Below are 20,221 nucleotides of genomic sequence, written 5' to 3' on the forward strand. Positions count from 1 at the left end.
GCCCCCTGGTGGGCTGAGCTGGCCACACACACACACACACACACACACACTAAATAAATAAAATTAAAAAAAAAAAAAAACAGCAGACAGCAAAGCACAAAAGTGCCGAGAGCACAAGAGCCAAAACAAGAGCTGCTGTATCTTTATTGTAATTCTTATACAGGTTATCTCATATTTACATTCTTACATAGTATGGGCCAGCAAGATAGCTCAGTGTACTAAGCACTTGCTTAGGCAAGCACAGGGCCAGGGTTCAATCCCTGGCACCATATGCCACACCAGCCCCCTGGGCTTGCTGAACTGGAGTTGGAGTCTGGATGTGGTGGTGCACACCTATAATCCCAGCACTAGGGAGACTGAAAACAGGAGGATCACTATGAGGCCAAGCTGCATAGTGAGACCCTGCAAAAGAAAAAAAATACCAAAACCAGCACACGCATGTTTCCCTGCACTGTCATGGTTACATAACTATATCCCACGGAGGGCCTGTGCTAGACGAGCAGGGTCACATCCTCAGGAGTCCTGGGACACCTCTGAGCTTTGAAGCAGTCTGAGTGGTTCCCCACAAATCTTCCCCCTTGGACACCCTGACTGCAATGGATATGCTATCCTTATCCATTCCATCCTGAGGGATGAGCAGCTGACGAGCTGGCCTGGAGCCTTCACTGAGGCCCAGATGACTGTTCATTTCCTGGGAAGAGTAAGATTAAATACAAATCCAAAGAAGGAGTGGCAATCTCTATTGGAATTATGCATGGAAAGAATGACATTATTAGGTGGAGTGCTCTGGAGTTGCAAGAATATTGTAAAGTCAGACCCTACAGATGGTTTGAGGTTTTTAAGTTAATTATTTTCAGGAGAGAGCTGGATGGAACACAGAAGGATTAGAAATTCTGAATAGCAGGAAACATCCCACTGAGTGATGCACTGCAGGACAACTGAGCCCTGAAATTATCTGTTGTGGTTTAGATGTAAAAACATTCCCCCAAAGTCTCATCTATTTGGAAGACAATTGGCTGATGAGCCTGCTAGTGAACCACTGATGAAATCTGTAGCTAAATGTGCTGTTAGGAGAGGGGCGTGGCTGCAGGTCGTCACTGACCTAGCTCCTTTCCACCCTGACATTTTTGACTTGGAGCCAATCACCATAGACTGAACGCTCTGAAAACTGAGTCCAAATGCACCTCTCCCCCTTTACCTTGTAAGTGTTAAGCATTTTGGTCCAGTGACAGGAAAGTGACTAACACACACTGTCAAGTATATTTTAATAATTTCATTCCTACCCAAAATGATGCTTTGAGTTATTCAGATTTCTGTTCCAAGGCATCTGAGCATTCTCCAAAGAAATGTCAATGGCCAAGACCCTCCGTGACACTCAAGTTGCATAACTGAGCACACTCAGGAGCTTGTTGGGCATGATCGCCTCACAGGAAAGGGCTACTAGTGACCCAGCTGTGGTACCAGCAGAGATCCGGGGGCTGCAGTCTGAAGTGCTAGAGTTTGTGTGTAAACCCTAAAACCATGACAGACCTGAATCTCCATACGCAATGAAAGCACATCATGAATTTATTAGCTGCAGAGGCAGCATGTTGAAATCATGGTACCATGAGAAGCAAACTGTGTCTCATAGTGCTGCTTGCTTTCCGAAAACCTGTCCAAGAAAATACCTTGTTAGTGATCAGAATGCTTAAGTATGCTGGGTGATCTTCCTGATTGAAAATCTATAGGAAATAGTCAGTAATTAAACAATCCAAATATATACTTTCAAAAGAGAAATGCATTTCTATACTTCCAGTTTTCACATTTAAAAAATCACCTCTCTGCATATGCCAGTTTCAGGCCTGAAAGCCACCTTGCTGAAGTTCTGGGTCAGCTTGCCAAATAATCATCTCTCAACTGTAAGTTTTCCTGGCAGGCACTCAAAGATAAGGACAGACTGAGCTCTACTGGCAGTGCTCCCAGCTCTTTGTTTTAATGAATATTGCCACCTTTATAGAAAATAAATCCAGATTCTATTTCATCCTATTGCATTTTAGCAATCCTGCAAGTTTGACAAGATACATTTCCATAGAATGGGGAAGACACACTGACCTCTGAATTATAAGAAGACATCATATCTGTAAGAGTAGTGCTCTTGGTTAACAGGCATTTGCATAATATAGGCTGGGTGCGATGGCATATGCCTGTAATCTCAGCGTTCAGGAAGCTGAGGCAGGATTGCTGTGAGTTTGAGACAAACCTGAGCAAAATAATGAGTTCAAGGCTAGCCCGAACTGCAACAACAAGACCTTACCTCAAAGCAACAATTAAGAGCCAGCAAGATAGCTCAGTGGGCTAAGTGACTGCTTAGGCAAACATAGAGACTGGGATTCGATTCCTGGTCCCACATGCTGCACTGGCCCCAGGTGCACTGAGCTGGCCACCAAAGCCGAGTGTGGTGGCGTGCACCTGTAATTCCAGTGCTGGGGAGGCTGAAAACAGGAGGATCACTATGAGTCCAAGCTTTGTAGTGAGACCCAGTACCAAATAAATAAATAAATAAATAAAATTAAAGGTCACAGCGTAGTAAATAATATGGAGGTACTATGATCACAAAGCCCTGTGAAATAGAAATGGGATGGAACAGAAAAAAACAAAAACAAACAAAAAGATACTCTTTAAAACCTTCATATTATTATGTAAAATATTTTTTAAAGATCCTTTCTTGGGGCCGGTGAAATAGCTCAGTAGAATAAGTGCTTGCCTGGCAAGCACGAGAGCCTGAGTTCAATCCCCAGTTCCATACACACACACAAAAAGATCCTTTCTAACTAAAATAGATGTCAGTGACAGCAAAGTTATATTAATTTTACATAGAAAACCAGGCTAAGGGAAGACACTCTCTGCCCCTCTCCATGTATACCAAAGAAATCACAGGTGAACCCCGTCCCACGCCTTGTGCTCAGTGCTCCAGAGGCATCTTTGCAAAGGCAGGACCAGTGGTGCCCCACCTGCACCACCCCGAGTGGCAGAGGAAGGTTGTGGATAATGGTCTCAGTGTCACCCCTTACCCCACCGCAGTCCACTGGCTAAACTGACAATTAATTGGGCAGGAAGGTGGTCATGGATTCAGTTTTTTATTTTTAATTGAAAGAAAAATTTCATCAGTTTTCACATCTTAGACATAGATGTAGCTACCTTTTCTATGTTTTTTTTCTTTTTTTTTCTAATTAGGAGTATACTTGGTGTGCAAAGAGTATGACTTTACTATGTGGTTTGCAAATAGGGGAAGCTACTGTGGGCGTGTGACTTATTTTTAATTTATACTATAGAGTGATTTCCCCCATGTCAAGGTTTTACCTTGCATGTACTGGAGAATTTATTTCATCTATTAACACGTTATGTTGGGGCCGGGGAGATGGCTCAGTGGAATAAGCACTTCTCTGGCAAGCACAAGGGCCTGAGTTCAAAAACCGGTTAAAAAAAAAAAAAAAAAAAAAGTTATGTTTCTCAGAAAGAAAAAAAAAGAAAAAGAAAAACTGACTATTTATTACCATTCAAAATTAATACAGTAAAGACCAACCAAAGAGCTCAGTGGATTAAAATGCCTGCAAGCAGGCACAGGGGCTGGGGGTTCAATTCCAATCCCAGGCCAGCCCCACCGCTGAGACAGTGATTGAGACTGGGCATGGTGGCACACATCTGTAATCCTGTAATCCCTGCTCTTGGGAGGCTGTAAACAGGTGGATCACGATGAATCCAATCTAGTAGTGAGACCCTGAACACCCTGTAGACCCTTCCCTAAAATAAAATTTTTAAAAAATTAATACAGTAAAACATTGGGTTGGGAACAATTTGCTCTACAACTATGCTGCAAGAGGAGCACACATTTCCAGTATCACAAGTGATGTCTTGCAGTATGCGTGATACTCGAAGCCAAGTAGCACATGATCACCAATGGAGCCGGCAGTTCTTCCCTGTCTCTCATTGCAGGACTGCGGGTGATCTCTGCCCAGCAGCAAGAGGTCATGGAGGTCTCACCTGCAGAGGAGGAGGAGAAAAGGGCAGAGGAACGCTCACTTCATATGAGATGAGGAGATGTATAACATGTGGCAAACAGTGCAAAATTTTGTAGAAAGTTTTTTTCCACCCAAGTAGGACTGGAGCAGTGCAGGTGCTGAATCTGTTTCGTGACCATGCAATGTCACTTCTCCATGAAATTCTCCAAAGGAGGCAAATGTGGCCCTGGACATGCTCCTTGTTAATGTTACATGAAAAGAAAAGATTGCATTGAGCCATTAGACAGCAGTGAGTCCATTCGTGTTAGTGAAAGTCATCCTACATGATAACCTTCCTCTCTTACCTCCTCACACAAACCACGAAGGTCTTCAAAGTAAGCACAAGTTCCTTTGTTTATTTCCTTTATATCTTGTATTCTCTTTGTTATTTTGTATGCTGTTACTGTATTGAAGTTATTTTTACATAAATATTTTTGGACTGTGGCATGAATCATGAGTTTCTAGTATTCCTTATGGAGAAATTCATTTTGCTATACGAGAACTTTGGATTACAAGCATGTTTTTTTGGAATGAATCATATTCACAAATGAAGGTTATATTCCGTATATTGTCCTTGAGAAATGACAAAGAAGCTGCCAACAAACCAGTTCAGCCCCAGTTCCCATTTTGCATAAGACTGCACTTCACCGAAAAAATAGCTAAGGAGCACCTGCTGATCCACACCAGTTGTTGGAGCCAAGGAGGAATTTTGTAAGCTCTCAGCAGAACTCTGGATACAGTCCTCCGGAAAAGGAACACACCAGATACTCCAATCCTTAAAGCTGGTTGCACAAAAGGCTGTGACCCAACCACCCTTGCACCTAGCAGTGCTTCCTCCAGAACTCGGGAACCCCGCATTAGCATACAGAAAGCAGGAGCCCTTATACTGGCCTGTGGTCAAGTTTCCTTGGGTTTAAGAGGTGGAACCTCTTCTGTGGATGGCCCTGCAGTGGGCACAATGACTGGCAAGGTAAAGTGGAACCTGAAAAGTTAGAAGCTTTCAGGCCTGGAAATTTAACTGCGTGGTAGAGCACACTCCCAGCACACAGGAGGTCCTGGGTTCAATCCCCAAGCCTGGGCCATAAAAGGGATTCTTCCTTATGAGACAAGCAGCTTCTCCAAACGTCTTCAGTCGTCAGGTGCGTGCAACCCCACTCTCCATTCCGTCCGGTCCTCAGCCCAGATGAAGGGTCAGAAGGCACAGATACTGCTGGTCAGGACACTGTTTCCTTTCCACAGGGAAGGGTGGGAGAGGAAGAGGGCGGCCAAAGAGGTGAGGGGCGTGTGGGCGAAACAAACCTAGAGCTGTCTACTGTCTCACGAGGCCCTCTCCACCTCCTCCTTTCTATAAAAGACCCACACCCATCTGGGCACAATGAGAGGATGATTCGTGGTGAAATGGGTTCCCTCTACTCCGAGATAGCTTTGAGCAGAATTCTTCCATTCTCTGGAAATCAATTGACAATTCTCCCCCAGAAACTTTCAATGGTGGTATTATGTTGGACGCTAGGAATTGAGCCCAGGGACTCTACCACTGAGCTACATTTCAGCCCTTTTTTATTTTCACACAAGGTCTTATTAAATTGCCCAAGCACTAATTTTGGGTCCTCCTGCCTCAGTATCATGGTTTAAGGTTTTTGTAAGGTGAAAAATATAGTACAGGACACATTTTTGTAATGGTATTTTTATAATGAATCACCCAAGAATCACATACTACAAGTGCAGGAAATCTATCCACACACTAAATGCTAACGAATCCAGCTGAAATCCTAGAGCTCATACCAATGCCTCCCACCAGTCTAGCTGGAGGCATAGAGCCCACAACAAAGTCCCATGCAGGTGCACTTCATGGATCTGTGCTGGAAAGGCCCAAAGGTCATTGGTGGAAGCTAGGAAGTCTAGGCCAGCAGGATGAAGGATCTGGGCTAGCAGGCTGAGGGATCTGAACTGGAGCAAGGAAGCAACACTCAAGGCAAGCATCAGAGCTCCCCAAAAGTACTATAACCATCCTCAGCAAAAGTGAGGTCCTGAGCTCCTCCAGCAATGAGGGAAGCTGAATTCCCATCAGGAAAGCCAATGCAACAAGTTTTATGAGACTGAGCAGTGCACCTTCTTCCCCTCTGGAGCCAGGAATCCATGCTCAGACAAGGACCCAAGCTTCTCCAAAGTTCATTAGGAGCCCTTTCCCAGAGTGCCCTGCGCTGTGAAGAAGCGGCTCCCGGGGACTAGGGGCATTTTGTGTTGGTTGGAGCCCGAGTAACAAGATGGCGGCGTCTGCAAAGTGACAGGGTCTCCCCGGGCTGGAGCCGGCGTAATGGTGGCAGCGATACCGCCGCCCTAACTCACCACGCCCTCATTCCAGCCCGCGACGCTGCAGTGAAAGCGAGGCAGCGGTGGCCTCCCAGAAACAAGGAGCCTAACCTAAGTAACGACGAGAAACGCCTCACGGACTGCGGCCTGGCCAAAATAACAATAATAAAGAGTGAGACTGAGCGACGGCGTTCGGGCTCCCTTAGGCCTGTTCTGGGCCCCCTAGCGCCGGGAAGGGCTTCCGTTTTCCGGTTCCTGCGCGCTCCTTCGCAGCCGAGCTCAGGGGACGAGCCCCAGAGGCCTCCGTCCTCCCTCAGGCGTCGGGGCTCGGCCCCGGGCTCCACCTTTGTCTCTCAGGATGGCGAGCAGCAGCGGCTCCAAGGCCGAGTTCATTGTAGGAGGGAAATACAAACTGGTGCGGAAGATCGGGTCTGGCTCCTTCGGGGACATTTACCTGACAATTAACATCACCAACGGCGAGGAAGTGGCGGTGAAGCTAGAGTCTCAGAAGACCAGGCATCCCCAGTTGCTGTACGAGAGCAAGCTCTATAAGATCCTCCAAGGTGGGGTCGGCATCCCCCACATACGGTGGTATGGCCAGGAAAAAGACTATAATGTGCTAGTCATGGATCTTCTGGGACCTAGCCTTGAAGACCTCTTCAATTTCTGTTCAAGAAGGTTCACAATGAAAACTGTACTTATGTTAGCTGACCAGATGATCAGTAGAATTGAATATGTGCATACAAAGAATTTTATACACAGAGACATTAAGCCAAATAACTTCCTAATGGGTATTGGGCGTCACTGTAATAAGTTATTCCTTATTGATTTTGGTTTGGCCAAAAAGTACAGAGACAACAGGACAAGACAACACATACCATACAGAGAAGATAAAAACCTCACTGACACTGCCTGATATGCTAGCATCAATGCACATCTTGGTATTGAGCAGAGTCGTCGAGATGACATGGAATCATTAGGATATGTTTTGATGTATTTTAATAGAACCAGCCTGCCATGGCAAGGACTCAAGGCTGCAACAAAAAAAAACAAAAATATGAAAAGATTAGTGAAAAGAAGATGTCCACTCCAGTTGAAGTTTTATGTAAGGGGTTTCCTGCAGAATTTGCTATGTACTTAAACTATTGCAGTGGGCTGCGCTTTGAGGAAGCCCCGGATTACATGTACCCGAGGCAGCTATTTCGCATCCTTTTCAGGACCTTGAATCACCAGTATGACTACACATTTGATTGGACAATGTTAAAGCAGAAAGCAGCGCAGCAGGCAGCCTCCTCCAGTGGGCAGGGTCAGCAGGCCCAAACCCCCACAGGTTTTTAAGCATGAATTGAAGAACAGAAGAAGCACAGCAGATGATCGGAGCAGCATTTGTTTCTCCCCAAATCTAGAAATTTTAGTTCATATGTACACTAGCCAGTGGTTGTGGACAACCATTTACTTGGTGTAAAGGACTTAATTTCAGTTATAAACTGGCTCTGGGCAGCATTGCTGATGCTTTGTCTGGAGTTGTAGCCGCTGTAATTGTGAATATTAACTGAGATAGTGAAACATGGTGTCCGGTTTTTTATTGCATTTTTTTCAAGTGGAAAAGTTAACTAAATGATTCACACACACACACACACACACACACACACACACACACACACACAGATTAATTGGTGGAGAAATTGTGCATATGCCAACTTTTTGTTAAAACTTTTATTTTGAAATATCCTGTTTTGAGATCTCATTTCAGAAGAACGGCATGAAGTCTTCAGCCACAGTTGTGATGGTTGTAGATGCTCACAATTGTGCATTCTTAGGGTTTTTCCATCCCTGGGGTTTGCAAGTTGTTCACTTAAAACATTCTTTAAAGTTGGCTTCTTGTTTGCAAGCCAGCTGATATGGTAGCAACCAAAGATTCCAGTGTTTGAGCATATGAAAGACTGCCTGCTTACCTGTGCTAGAAATAACAGCATCTAAAGTGAAGACTTACAAAAAATTTAGTGACTACTAGATTATCCTTAGGACTCTACATTAACTCTGTAATGTTCTTGGTATTGAAAAAAAAAAAAGCATATTTGTCACAGAAGTTTAGTTAACATCTTACAACTGAATATGTATGTATGTTGCTTAGATATGTAATCACTGTAAACATCTATGATCTGGGATTGTCTTTATTTTGAAATGGGAGCTTTTTTGTTTACAAGTTCATTAAAAACTAAAAACTTTCTGAAAAAAAAAAAAAAAAAAGTTCATTAGGAAAGCCAGCGTGACAAGGTCCTCCAGCAGAACAGCCCAAGAGAACTAGCAGCTTCCAACAGCTCCAGCAGCTTCCCGGAACAGCATCCCTAACAGCGTTCTGGAAGCTTCTCCTGTTCTGCCTTTATGCTGCTGGCAACAACCCTCAGGTGGGCCTCCCACACTCAGCTTCATGCTAGTTTAATTCAGCTGGGTGTAAGAAGTTGACCACCAATTAGCTATCCACCACACTCAGGGTCCCTCAGTGTTGGGATTACCAGTGTGCACTACCTTGCCCAGCTAGTATAAATTCTCTGACTCAGAAACTTTGGAAAATTTGCATAATATAATCAGATAATGGACAAAAATATATACAAGAAGAATTTTTATCAGAGTATTTTATAATAAAAACTTGATAATAACCTGAACATCAGTAGCAAATCACTGGGACACTTTGCAGCCTATAAACATAACAATATGGAGTTGTAGTTGTTTATATGAAATACGGACTCAAAGTGAGCATTTTTATAATGTAATTACAAAATAATCTGTTAGAAAATAATTTTCATAGAAAGCAGCCAGTCCTGGCGATGCACGTCTGTAATACTAGCACTCAGGAGCTGAGGTAAGAGAAGGATTGGAAGTTTGAGACCAGCCTAGACCACATAGTCAGTTCAAGGCCAGCCCGAATTGCATAGCAAGACCTTGACCAAACAAACAGCCACTCCCACCAAAAATCATATAATTCTAAAGCTGGATGTGGGGGTGAATCCTGGTAATCCCAGCACTCAGGGAGAAGGATCTAGAGTTTGAGGACAGCCTGTCCTTGAACAATTGCAAAGAACCTCTTTCCAAAAAAGATGGTTCTGAAGTTCAAGAGATATGAACTACTGGCGGGGGGCAGGGGGAGCAGTATTCAATCCACTACAATATCACAGACATATTCCACAAAGTGAAACTAGGACTGGTGTAATGACATAGGAAGCTGAGTCCATGTCTCATTAAGTCAAGAATGAAACTGAAGGCTGGGGATATAGCTTGATGGAATAAGCACCTGCCTGGCAAGCACAAGGTCCTGAGTTAAATACCCAGTACAAAAAAAAAAAAAAGACAAGAAATTGAGGACCAAAGAGGCAGATAAGAGGGCTGTTTATTAAAAAAAAAAAGAGAAATACCTCCCTATACTTAGGAAAGGACTCACAAGTAGGTTGTCATGGGGACAATCTGCCCAGGAGTTTTTATACCAAAAAATGAGAAGGGCTTAGACCACTCAAGGTCAACTTTTAGGATAAAACATAGTTACTTAAACTAGAAATTAACCTATGAGGATTCAAGGCACATAGCAAGCATACATCTACAGATGCCTTTTGGCTTCTATTGTATCTAAATGGTTCATTAAAAAAACAATGAGAAGGAAAAAAAAAAGTTTTCCAAATAGATAAGAAGAGAAGTTGCCCTAGTAGTTATCCATCACCTTGCTTGCTACCTCTCTGGACTTGTCTGTCTGGTTCTTAGTAACTGTTGATCTCAGTCAGGCTCCTGTTTATCTTACCAGGCCTGGTTATGCTGACTCTACCTTAACCCTAGTGCCTCTCTAGCTGCCTACTAACTTCTGCCTAACTTGCCTGGCTATAATGCTAGTTTTTACCTTTTTAGAAGGTGGTCAGAAGTTGGGGAGCAGAGGGAGACTGTCATGCCAAATTGTCAAATGTGTCCCAGTTTGCAAAATCTGGTGACAGTTTATCATCAAAGATGAAACTCCTCTGAGAAGACCAGTCTCAATCTTTTATAACCAAATGACAAGCCAATTACAACCAAGATAGTTCATGAACTAATTCATGTACAAATGTATGCAATAGCTTAATGATAAAAATAAGCAAAAAGGAATACATGAAAATATAGGCAAAGTAAGTAAAAGAAAACCACTTTAAGGGCCAGCCAAATAGTTCAGTGGATTAAAGCTCCTGCAAGCAGACACATGGGCTGGGGATTCGATCCCTGGGGCCTGCCATGCCCACTCCGCCCCTGGAGCATGCTGAAATGGCAATTGAGACTGGGCGGGGTGGCACACGCCTGTAATCCCAGCTCTTGAGAGGCTGTAAACAGGAGGATCACTAGAGTCTGATCTAGTAGTGAGACCGTGAATACCCTGGAGACCCTTCCCTAAAATACAAAAAACAGAAAAAGAAAAAGAAAACCACTTCAGCATGAGGGCTAGTAACAAACCAAACGCCCCGTGTCTGCAGAAGAAATTGTCCCCATGGTCTGGAAGAAGAGTCCCTCCAAAATGACACTTGACTGGGTCAAGAATGCCATCAAGTCATCAGCAGTGAAGCAAAGGATCATCCTCTTAGGTGGAGGATCTGATGCTCTTTCATTCTGAATACTCACACAGGGTGAAGTCACAGCAAGATGTGTCTCAAATAGTACTCTGAAGGCACTGGTATGTATAGTCCCAGAAGGTGTATGATCTTAGCACCCAGATGTCAGCGTTGAAGAGAAAGATCCAGCTATCCTATTTGCATATCAGCACACAGTTGTCAAGGTGACTATTGCCAGCCGCTTGGCTCAGCTAGTGTTATGAGCTCAGAATGGACTTAGTGCTGTCAAGGCACAGTCACATCAATCATACTTAAAATATAAATTAACTTAGATTTATATGAATCACAACACGGCAGATCACACATCGTAGCTGGCTGAGGAATGCAGCCTTCTGGTCCCTCTTTTGTGTGTGTGTGTGTATGTGTGTGTGTGTGTGTGTGTGTGCAGGGTATCACTACACAGCTCAGACTCATAGTAATCCTCTTGTTCTCAGCCTCCCCAGCACTGGGATTATAGGCGTACACCACCACATCAGGACTGAGTCGCCAGCTCAGCAGGGCTGGCGCAGCATGTGTTGCCAGGGATCGAACCCTGGTCCCTGCGTTTGCCTAAGCAGGCACATAGTACACTGAGCTATCTCACTGGCCCTCTGGTCCCTTCATATAGTCTGGCAGTCAGCAAGCTACTGCTAAGTTAAGATGAGATGGAGATTCCACAGCACAGCTATAACTAGGAATTAGAGAAAATGAACAAGGACATAGAAGATAAAAAGGAATTGTTTAGTGGTATGAAGCAGTCAGAACATTATGCTGAAACAAGAAACATAAATGTGCTTGAAGAGAGATGAGAGAAGAGAAAATTCAGGTACTAAAGTAATGGTTAGTTCAGGTAATAAAGACCCATCAACTTTACTACATAATGATCAGGGTTGTTGGCCCCAAAGCTAAAGTTTCTCCTAGCCAGATAGTGGGCCTTTGCAAACTGTATGTATGGTTATTCCCAGTTATGAGTGCTTGGGTTTGCTAGGTAATGGATAGCCAGTGGCTTTGCCCTCATCCCAACTTACCTACAAGCTTCTTTTCTCCTAACGAAGAGTGTGAAGTCGGGGCACGGAGATCAATTCAGTGAAGACCAGACATTCAAACTGTCTGTGGGCAGCTACAAGTACTGACAGGAAGACATGGCCCAAAGTCAGACAGAAATGTCTTCCAGATTCTTTTCTGAGATGGAGGTGTAGCGCATTATCTTTTGCTGTCTTCTCCAAGCTACATGAAGGTGCTTTCAGGACTGAAAGCCAGAGTTAGGCAAGAGCACCAGAGTCTATCACAATCTAATGTGAAGTCCTCCCTGTCACCAGGGCTTCCAGAGACATTTGAGGTGAGGAGGGAACCAGGAAACCTGTCCGGACCAAGTTCTTACTGTGCAGTGAGGGGCCTTTCTGTTCCCAAATGAAGTTTTAGGGTCAAACTAGGTCTACACTTGGGATATGGACCACCTGCCATGATCATTTCCCAAGCACCTACCTGATCAGGGAAAGTGCTACTGACCCTTGAACAAGGCTGGTTGGGCTCACATTTGTGTGTTAATTCAGTTGTGGTCCTGCAACCAAGTTGTGTCCATCAGGATGTGAGTGGAAGTCATGAGTCTCCCTTGAAGGCTGTCCCTTAACATCCTCCTGTGCCTGATCTTCTCTTACCCATTCACCAGCTGAATGGAGCAGACTCTGGGGGTCTAGAGGAGAAAAGAGCCACAATTTTAGAAGGGCCTATATCCCCTAAGAACCCAAAAGCACTGACACCCTTTATCCCGTGCCTTTGTTTGGACTGTGAAATAAGTAAGAAATTTTCTAGTGAGCGGCTGCACAGGCTGATGGTAACCGGACTCCGCAGCCGTTCACACAGCAGCCTGAAGATGAATGCCAGAGGACTTGGATCTCAGCTAACGGACAGCATTCCAGTGACTGAACTTCCAGCAAGTGGGCCTGTTGAATGACGTGATCTTCTTCGAAAAGGTTTTCCATGTGTGAAAAAATGAACTGTTACCAAGTCACGCTCTTGAATTATCAGAAAAAAATTTCCAGCTCAACCAAGATAAAATGAATTTTTCCACACTGAGAAACATCCAAGGTCTGTTTGCTCCTCTAAAATTACAAATGGAATTCAAAGTGGTACAGCAGGTTCAGCATCTTCCATTTGTTTGTAGCTCAAACCTTTCATTGGATATTTTGAGGGATAATGATGAGACTATCGGATTTGAAGATATTCTCAATGATCGATCCCAAAGCAAGCTCATGGGGGAACCACACATGATGGTGGAATATAAGCTTGGTTTACTGTGATATATGTGCGTGCTGTTCATGAACAAGAAAGGGCATCATGTTGTAGTTGTCTTTTGCTACAATTTGATGTATACGACATTAAAAGTGGTGGCATCTGAAAAAAAAAAAAAAAGAAATTTTCGTTGAGTTAAGCCACTGAAATTTGGGGGTTTTTGGGGGGAGAGGTGTTAAGCTACCTTGACTAGTATGTTATGCTTCTGTGGGTGGCCAGCCTCAGCATAGTTTAGGGTCCCACCCTAAGAACATGATGAACAGGACAAAGGTTAGCAATGGTAATGCTTCTCCACTTCTAACCACTTCGAAATGCGTGGAATGTAAACTTGCAGATTTCTCATTCTGTGCTCAACAGTCAGAACCCAGTGCTTCTAGACTCCTTTTCCCAATTCCCTTTATGTCCTCTGCAATCCCCTTATGCATGCACATGTTTTCTCACACACACTGAGAGAGAGAGAGAGAGAGAGAGAGAGAGAGAGAGAGAGAGACAGAGACAGAGACAGAGACAGAGACAGAGACAGACAGACAGAGACAGACAGACAGACAGACAGAAGGAGGGGGAGAGGGAGAGGGAGAGAGGAGGGGAGAGAGGAGAGAGGAGAGAGAAGACAGAGGAGAGGGAAGAGGGAAGAGGGGAGAAGGAAGAGAGGGAAGAGAGGGAACACAACTGGAAATTCTGGAAACTTGTAAGAATCTCAATTCATGCTAAGAAACCAGGGCAGGCAGCAATCCTGCTTACCTCCTGGTTTCTATGGTATAGGCCTGGCATCAACAAACATTTCTTGCATGAGGAGTGTGTCACTCTCCCCAGTCAGTGCAAGATGTTTCACCCTGTTCATATCCTGCTTCCCTGAGAAGACTGCCGGCTCGAAGTTTTAATATCTCTGCCTCATAGAGATTGCCATCAGTGGGTGTTTAATATCTGTCACTAATGGTAAATGAGGCTGACTTGGCTCAACATGAATTAAAACTGGAGGAATCACCGCAGAGCCAAGCAACTAGACAGGGTGCCTTCAACATAGGTTTAGCTGTTTTTGTACAAAATATCAAGAAAGGAGCATCCTGTAGAGAGAAAAAACCAACACTTCATTTGTCCTGAAACTTTGCAGACAAGAGGTGTTGGCAGACTACACATTCAGAAGCTGTGGGAAGAACACACTCGATTTTCTTTTGCAGGAGGAGGAAGAGGATGAGTAATGAACCAGTAAGTAAAACAGTGCAGCAAAGAGGTGGAGTACAGTGGGCAGGGGAGAGATTGTGGGTTTGAGTTGTGACTCTTCCCCGTTTACACCAAGGGTGTCTTCGGGCATGTTGGCATGTTCCTGAGCCTCAGGGTCCTCAGCTAAACAAAATAAGGAAAACACTGTGCGGAGTAAGTGCAGTGGTGCAGGATGAGGGCCCAGCACTGAGGGGGGTTCAGCCCATTTTAGCTTCTATTGTGGCTGCTGTGTGTGGGCTCCTAGACGACAGTGATGGATATCATCCTAACATCCAAAGCAATTTTCTTTTAATGTACTTTGTGCAAGGTCTCATTACAGAGCTCGGGCTCGTACTGATCCTATTTCAGCCTCCCCAGTGCTGGGATCACAGGTGTGTGCCACCATGCCCAGACTCAGTAGTTAGCTCAGAGTGTGAGGGTGGGGCACACATGTGACACCGGGGATAAAAGCCCGGTCCCTATACTTGCCTAAGCAGGCACTTAGTCCACTCAGCTATCTTGCAGGCCCTATCTAAAGTAAATTTAAAGTCAAATTTCAGAAGATTATGGATCAAAAGGAGAAAAGGAGAAACTTTCCCTCTTCATTAAGAATCAGCTGATCAGCATCACCAAGATATCAAATTAGGTCATGCTAGCCGAGCCTCTTTTGCTGAAGCCTTCGGCAAAATGTCTCAACAGCTGCGGAGCCATGTAAATCCTAGTGGCTAGGCCTGTTTTGAATCTAACTTACCTATCTCTTCCTCCTAGATGATACAACTTATATTTTAATGTATGTCTCAGATAGTAATAGGCTATTTTGTTTAATCCCCGCATTTCTACTGAAATTTTAAATTTCCTGGGGCTAATGCTAACAAAAACTTTCTAAGAGAAGGGTGCCAAGATTTTGACCTGTTTTCTGGTTGGGTTTTGGATAGGTGCTATGATATTGTAATAAAATAAGAAATAGCACCCTGTGAGGGTGAAGCAAAAGGATCACAAGTTCAAGCTCAGCCTGGGTACCTCAGTAATTTAGCAAGACCCTATCTCAAAATAATAACAACAACAACAAAAAAGGCTGGGGGTAGAGTTCAGTGTGAAAGACCTGGCATGAAATATAGATAGATAGATAGATAGATAGATAGATAGATAGATAGATAGATATCTCTATCTCCATCTCCATCTCTATCTCTCTCTAGCTATCTAGCTAGATATCTACCTATCTACTTATTCATTCACTCCTGGCCAGAACTCCAGAAATCATTATAACTTCTGAAGTGATTAGTGACAGGAATGATCAAGGTACAAGGAGCATCTTGGTATCTATAACAAGCCCCTATTGATCACACTTGTATTTATGTTCCTGAGATGAGTTTTAGACACCCTGTAAGGCATGGGGGAGATGACTGCTAAGAGAGCCAACTTTGTTATTGTAGAGCTAGAACTATCAGCCTTATCCTACTCTCCCTACCCCCAAATTCTGGAGAAGGAAGGAGGATAAAAGTTGAATTTCATCACCAGAAGTTATTTTATTGAGGTGAATTTAATCACCTAAAGAGGCAGTCATACCTACACAATGCAGCCTATTTTTTTTTTTAATGCAACTTGTATTTAAAAAAAAAAAAAAAAAAAAAAAGTCAGCGTTTGAAGAACTCAGGAGGTGCTGTCCAGAAGAGGGCCAGGAATCTCCTCCCCTCCTCCAGGCTGTGCCCTATGCATCTGTCCCTCTTATTGTATCGTTTATAATAAACTGGTTAACACAAGTAAATGTTTTCCTGAGTTTTTGCTGAGCCATTCTAACAAACTGTAGCACCCAAGGAGAGAGTGGCTGGAATCTCCAATTTTAGCCCATCAGTCAGAAGTTTGGGAGGTGTACCTACAAGGCTGACATCTGATCTTATTGAGCTGAGTGTTAACCTGTGGGCATGATACTAACTTAGGTAGAGTGAGAACTGAATTAAATTGTAGTTGATATCTCCAGAGAATTAAGTTGCTTGGTGTGGAAATTCTGTGTTTGTTGACAGAAGTGTTGGATGAGAACATAAAGAGAGGAAAAATGTTTCCTGGGAGATGGCTTCAAAAAATGCACATGGTAGGCTCAGTTCATACCAGCTAGAGTTGGTTACATCCTAGTAATGATTATCTTTCATGCCAACTTATGATTTTATATTGAGATGATTAAACCAGATGATTGCATCTAGGGAGTAGTAGACGACTATACTGATATAATGTCCTTCATGGTTAGAAATTACTCAGTGAATTTACCCTTAACTGGGCAGCACAGAGCTATAAAAGGCTCAAGTCAACAACTTTTGACATTGCCAGTCCTATGATAGCCCACTACTATTATGGACTACTGGACTATATTGGATTATTTTGCTGATTCACGCACTTACAATATTTTTTTTCACTTGCAATATTTAAATGGCAATGGAATACTCATCTCTGACAAAACTAATCAAAAAAAGGAGATACAAATGAAAGACCATTTTGTATCTGTATATAAAAAATAGCTAGGATAGATATACAGCTACTTTCTCTTAATTCAATGAGAAGAATGATTTGTACTAATAGTATTTGGACAGGATATCATGTCTGAATCTTGTACTATGAATAACCACTACAAAGACATCAATATGTAATGTATTAATTATTGAAACTGTCCTATTAATCAGTTTTGAAACTGTCTCATTGCTATTTCTTTCTCAATAAAATTAATAAAATAAAAAAACAAACAAAAACTGTGCCGAGTAATTTTAAACTTTTCCTTCTACTTGATGAACCACCTGTGTCCCAGGGTATATTAGATATCTACCACTGTGGAATAAACTACCCCAAAATGTAGTGACTGGAAACAACATTTGTTGTCTTAGATCTATTTCTGGGTCAGAAATGCACATGCAGTTCAGGAGCACCCTTTGGTGCAGAGGCTCCTGTGAGGCTGTGCTGAAGAAGCAGGCTCGGGATACAGTCATCTCCAGTCTCCAGTGAAACCCAGCCCACTGGAGAGGCTGTTGGTGGCCTCAGGGGCACACTGACTGCTGGCCAGAGACTGCAGGGCCCTGCCATGTGTGCCTCTCTCAGCACAGCAACTCTTCTGTCAGAACCAGGCCTCTGAGGGGGAATGAGTGAGAATGCAGAGAGGGTGAGCAACACAGAAGCTGCTCTGCCATTTTGTCACTTCGTTGTGGAAATGATATCCCATCATCCTGCAATATTCTGTTATGGGCAAGTCACCAGGCCAGCCCACCTGGGAAAGGAATCACTAAAATCTATTTAGAAGCTGACAGCCTCACACTGCTTCTCAAATAATGCTGAAGAAGAACCAACTTTTTTCTTTAATTCCCAATTTATTGTAGGTCAGTATATTTAAAATAAAATGGAAGTTCATTTCTAGAAAATAAAAATAAAAATATAAGCAATAAATCCATGGACCACACACTGGATCTCACAATGTCAAATCACTACAAATATTTCTAAACACACTCAATTTTATTATGGTCAGCCTTTCTTGTATGCATTTGTCAATTCAACCAAGTGTGGATTAAAGTTTTTTTGACAGAATTTGTGTCTGTATAAACTTCTGCATACTTTTTTCTTGTCATTAATCCTTAAACAATTGGGCATAATAACCATTCAGATAGCACTGACATGGTACTGGTTATCATAAGTAGTCTCGAGGGCTTGGGAGATAGTCTGGCGGTCTAAGTACCTGGCTGGCAAATGCAAGGACCGAGGATCAATTCCTGGTACCACATGCCTTACTGGCCCCAGAAACCGAGGCAAGCTGTGTCAGCCACCGAAACCGGGCGTGGTGGTACGTGCCTATAATCCCAGTGCTGGGGAGGCTGACATAGGAGGATCACTATGAGCCCAAGCTGCGTAGCAAGACCCTGTACCAAATAATAAATAAATAAAAGATTAATTTAAGGTCTGTGGGAGAGTACACACAGATTATATGCCAATAGTGTCCATTTTATTTTATTTTTTTGCAGAACCGGGGACTGAACTCAGGCCCTGTGCTTTCCAGGCAAGTGCTTATTCTACTAAGCCATCTCCTCGGCCACTAGTGTCCATTTTATATAAGGGACTTAAGCATCTGCTGGTTTTCACATTTGAGGAGAGGCCTGAAACACCTTGCAGCTAACAGGGGATGACTACACCACCTGCCTCAGAAATAGCTTGCAGAATGGTACCAATTTTAGGTGACTAAAATTGGAGTAGCACCAATGTAAGTACTGCATAAATATGGATGACTTCTTGAAACTTTTACAAAACCATGATTTATACATTTCACTTTGGTGGAGGAATTTTAGAAATAAATCTAAACAGACATCTTTCCTTCTAATCTTCACTCCATATCCATACCTAGAAATAGGACCTTTCCCTATGACTAAGATCGAAGGCATGCAGGATTTATTATGAGTCTCCAGTTTTTAATATTTTACTGTAGTCTTTCACGAGCTCTCCTTTCCACCAGTCCATAAGTGACAGAGGTAAGGCACTTTTGAAGGGAACAATGTGATAGATACTATAAAAGCATACTTTAGAAATGTGGGAGCTGGGCATGGTGGTGCATACCTGTAATCCCAGCACTTGGGAGGCTGAGGCAGGGGGATGTCTGTGAGTCTGAGGCCAGCCAAAACTGCATAGCAAGTCCCTGTCTCAAAGAGGAGGAAGGGCTTGAATGCTCTTTCTGTCCCTAGTCTATTCAGATTCCCCAAAACATACCTCAAGTGTAGCCTCCTCAATTCAACTGAAAAGGGACTTTTTTTTTTTTTTTTTTTTTTTTTTTTTTTTTTGGTAGCATTAACTGCAGAAGATCCTGGACTGCCTCACCTATTACTTAGTTTATAGCACTTCCTCTATAAACCCTGGAGTCTTCTACATGTCCCTATATTGGCACTTGAGTATATCCTTTTTCCTGTTTCTAAATTCTCACAAATTTAAATTTATCCTCCTGCATAAACCATAAACTTGCTGAACAAAAATACTTCTCTGTGGTATATTGACAACTGGTGGCCAACTCGTTACACCTAGCTCACCTGAACCAGCATGGTGCTGGGCGTGGGAGGCCCACCTTGGCACCAGCAGCACAAGAGGCAGAACTAGAAAGGAAGCTTGGAAGCTGTATCGAAGCCGAGAAGGAGCTTCTGGTTCTCTTGGACTATTCTGGGCATGACTTTGTCATGCTGCTTTCCTGATAAATTTGGCTGTTCTCATCAGAAGAGGAGCTCAGGACCTCGTTGTCACTGAGAATGGCTACTGTTCATTTGAGGGGAATTCTGGTCCTTACTTTGAATTCCCCTTCCTTGATCCAGAGGGGAAGATGGTGCACTGCTCAATCTCCTGGAAAAGCCTGTCTTTCTTGATGTGGACTCAGCGGTTCTCATCATCAGATGAGCTCATAAGGAATTTGTCACTGAGGATGGCTGTGGTAATTTTCAGGAGAGTTCTGGTCTTTACCTTGAGCACTGCTTCCTGGCTCCAGTTCAGATCCCTCAGCCTGCTAGCACCAATCCTCCATCCCACTAGTTTCCATCACTCACCTTTGGGCCTTCCCAGTGCAGATCCATGAAACAGGCCTCCATGAGGCATTACTGTGGGCTCTTGAGCTTCAGCATAGGGGGCATTATCATGAGCTCTGGGACTTCAGCTGGACTCATGCAGGACATTGCCATGGGATCTGGGCCTTAAGCTGGATTCTTTGGTCTTTAGTGTGTGCACAGATTTCCTGCACTTTTTTTAAAAATTTATTTATTTTGTGTGTGTGTGTGTGTGTGTGTG

The 20,221-nt window shown here is 43.4% G+C and overlaps 2 pseudogenes across 1 annotated transcript; both read left to right on the forward strand.

Annotated features, from left to right (window-relative positions):
* Window positions 1-6,219: 6,219 nt before the first annotated feature.
* On the forward strand, window positions 6,220-8,410 carry LOC101575514 (annotated as a pseudogene). The gene has a single exon (XR_192390.3). The product of XR_192390.3 is annotated as a casein kinase I pseudogene (transcript).
* Window positions 8,411-12,818: 4,408 nt separating this feature from the next.
* LOC101575898 lies at window positions 12,819-13,245 on the forward strand (annotated as a pseudogene).
* Window positions 13,246-20,221: the final 6,976 nt, after the last annotated feature.

This window comes from Octodon degus, unplaced genomic scaffold (assembly GCF_000260255.1).
Source record: "Octodon degus isolate 3935 unplaced genomic scaffold, OctDeg1.0 scaffold00015, whole genome shotgun sequence".
In the NCBI taxonomy this organism is placed as follows: Eukaryota; Metazoa; Chordata; class Mammalia; order Rodentia; family Octodontidae; genus Octodon; species Octodon degus.